The following is a 3,271-nucleotide window of genomic DNA, read 5'->3' on the forward strand; positions in this document are numbered from 1 at the left end:
GGCGCAGCTGCGGCTCTGGCCCAGGCTGCCGGGAACCGTCCACTGAGCGATGCCGCCACCTAGCGGCGGCACGGGGGACGGCACTGGGCAGAGCCGTTCCATTCGGTGAGGAAGAGCCTCAGAACCGCAGTCTTTCTTTAGAAAGTGCGGGTGAGACCCGGCACGAGAGGGGAATTGGGGGGAAAGCACAGCCAGGCGGCGGAGGAGAAAGACCTCAGCACAGTTTGGGGAAGTAAAAGGCGCGAGTGATGCTCGTACCCACCTAGAACAACTCGTCCGTATCAGAGGACAATTCCCTCCCCCACCCCCAGACCATCTACACTTTGATTTCTCCACTGGGGCTCCCCCCCACCCCCCCGCCCCGCAACGGTTTTCCAATACACCCAAGCTTTATTCTACTGGAAAACCCCACAAGAAAACCAAAGTGTCTTTGCTTGACCTTGCTGTGACTTCCAGTCTATTTATTGCTTTCCCTTTGCAGCAAGACATCTCAATTTCCTCTTTTCACTTAGCCCCTTAGATTTGTTAGCTTCCTTTCCCCCCCGGCTGTGGAAACTGCGCTCACAGAGGTCACCTGCGGTGGCCTGGTGGACCCAGTCCAAAGAGGGTACTGTTTCAGCCTCATTCTTGTTTTCTCAGAAGCATCTTTCTGTCTACTTTTTCCTGTCAACCTCCCCTTCTGATGTACTTGTCTGTGGACCTCCTGGTTAGATTTCCCAGACGTGCCCACTGCGTAGCACTGTGGCTGGGAGCCTTAGGCTCTGACCTCAGCCAGCCTGTGGATGAGTGCCAACTCTGCCACTAAGTAAATGCACGGCCTTCAGCGAGGCCATCTCTCTGTGTCTCAGTTTCCCCATTTTCAAAAAGGGGGTCAAGCCCTAGCCGGTTTGGCTCACTGGGTAGAGCGTTGGCCTGTGGACTGAAGGGTCCCAGATTTGATTCCGGTCAAGGGCACATGCCCAGGTTGCAGGCTTGATCCTCAGTAGCGGGTGTGTAGGAGGCAGCCGACCAATGATTCTCTGTCATCACTGATGTTTCTGATGGTCTCTCCCTTTTTCTTCTCTGAAATCAATAAACATATGTATTTTTTTAAATTCAAAGGACCGGAATAGACACTTCTCCAATGAGGACATACCATTGGCCAATAGACTTGTGAAAAAATACTCAATGTCACTATTCATCAGAGAGATGTCACTTAAAAGTACACTGTGGTATCACCTCACACCTGCCAGAATGGCTACCATCAATAAATCAACAAACATCAAGTGCTGGTGAGAATGTGGAGGGAAAGGAACCCTAATATACTGCTGGTTGTAATGCAGACTGGTGCAGCCTCTGTGGAAAACAATTTGGAGTTTCCTCAGAAAAGTTAAAAATGTAACTACCATTTGACCTAGCAATCCCACTTCTGGGAATATATTCTAAGAAACCCAAAACACCAATCAGAAAGAATATATGCACCCCTATGTTCATAACAGCATAATTTACAATAGCTAGGATCTGGAAACAGCCCAACTGCCCATCAGTAGACGAATGGATGAAAAAGCTGTGGTACATTTATTACCAAGGAATACTATGCATCAGTAAAAAAGAATATTTTACCCTTTGAGACAGCATGGAGGTACCTGGAGCATACCATGCTAAGTGAAATAAGTCAGTCGATGATATATAGTATTTTTAGAACTCTTAGCTCTAATTATTCTCTTTTTTTTAAGTATTTTTACTGATTTCAGAAAGGAAGGGAGAGGGAGAGAGACTGAAACATCAATGATGAGAGAGTATCATTGATCAGCTGCCTCCTGCCTGCCCCCACATTGGGGATTGAGCCCACAACCAGGGCATGTGCCCTGACCAGGAACTGAACTGTGACCTCCTGGTTCATAGGTCAACGTGCAACCACTGAGCCATGCCAGCTGGGCTGAGCAATAATTTTAACATAAAAAATCCAATCACAACACTCTGTGCTAACCCTTTATCCTGATCAGACCCTGCTTCACCTTCTCATTTCCCTTCTGTGCTAGGCATTCGGGGCTGGGAAAATTGAGCCGAGTCATCCCATTTGGCTACAGTCCCAGAGCAGCAGTCCCTGGACCAGCACCTCCGCACGTGACGGCCGCAGGTAAGGGGCGGCCCGGTGCAGCGGGAAGACGCCTCAGCCACTGGGGCTCCCCAGTCCCCTCTGCACTGTCATTCTGGTCACTGATACCATCTCTGAGCGGGTTGATGTTCTCTTTGCAAAACTGAAGTGGCTGATGCGGACCATGATAAGTGGATCACAAGCTCTGCCAATCCAATCATTATCGATCCACCTATGATCAATACATGGGTTGTAGATCATTATGTTCAGTCAGCTAAGAGCTTCAGGATGAAGGGAGCTGAAGGGAAGATACTGGTGCTTCAAACGCAAGTGTTTCCGTAATGTGTCAGCACAAGGCACCATCTAAGAGCTGGAAGTGTTCCAGAATATAGTGATGGAAAGTACCAAGCCTGGGGCTGCTTAGCAAGAGGCATGGGGCTTGTTTGAGAGAGTTTAGGAAAGTCTGAGGCATGAGCCAAGACAGGCCATTTGCATGAAGAAATTGCTGGACGTGGGCAGGCAAGTTGCATGGGCCAGGGTCTCAGAGAATCACCAGGGCAGGGTGAGCGGTGATAGCCGGTTGATGGAGACAGATATGGTGCTCGCCGGCCAGCTCTCTGGAGGGTGCAGCAAAGGAACAGTGGCTCTGCAGGCACTTCTGTCTGGGAGAAAGCTGCCTCCGGCTCTCACCCTAAAGCCAGGCAATTCAGTTTCTCCCTACTGTCTTGGTGCCTTTCCAGCTGCTGTCCCAGTACTGGAGCTCAGAGTGAGTGAGTCTGAGTAAGTGGTGCAAGGGCCCTTTAAGAGGAACGCCTGGGCCTCCAATAGCCCTGTGTCTTTCTCAGTCACAATCCCTGCTGGTTTGTATAGCCAAAAGTTATGGGGACTTCTCTTCCTGGCACTGGAACCTGGGCTGGGGGCCTGGTGTGGGGCTGGGAGCTGTGCTTCCCAGGGGTACCTCCGCCGCCGAGATATCCCTGCTGATTTTCATCTGCCTCACATGGGTGTGGGAAAGGCCCATTTATGTGTCTACCAGTCACTGCGTGGCCTCTTTTGTCCTTTGTTGTAGGAATTCTGTCCAGCGAGGAGGCCGCCCGGCCTGGAACAAGGCGTCCCGTCCTTAGATGAAACGCTGCTCCAACAGGATTAGGGCGGGAAGCTGCGCAGCTGCGGCTCTGGCCCAGGCTGCCGGGA

General features: G+C 50.9%; 1 protein-coding gene across 1 annotated transcript in view; it reads left to right on the forward strand.

The window, feature by feature from the left end:
- Positions 1 to 13: 13 nt before the first annotated feature.
- Positions 14 to 3,271, forward strand: part of MRO (maestro) — a 16,678-nt gene continuing 13,420 nt past the window's right edge. Inside the window, exons 1-2 of the mRNA XM_006763624.2 lie at positions 14 to 150; positions 2,022 to 2,119. The gene's annotated coding sequence lies outside the window, so the exon portion shown is untranslated. The remainder of the gene's footprint in view (positions 151 to 2,021; positions 2,120 to 3,271) is intronic.

The sequence above is a fragment of the Myotis davidii genome, unplaced genomic scaffold (assembly GCF_000327345.1).
Source record: "Myotis davidii unplaced genomic scaffold, ASM32734v1 scaffold378, whole genome shotgun sequence".
NCBI classification, from domain to species: Eukaryota; Metazoa; Chordata; class Mammalia; order Chiroptera; family Vespertilionidae; genus Myotis; species Myotis davidii.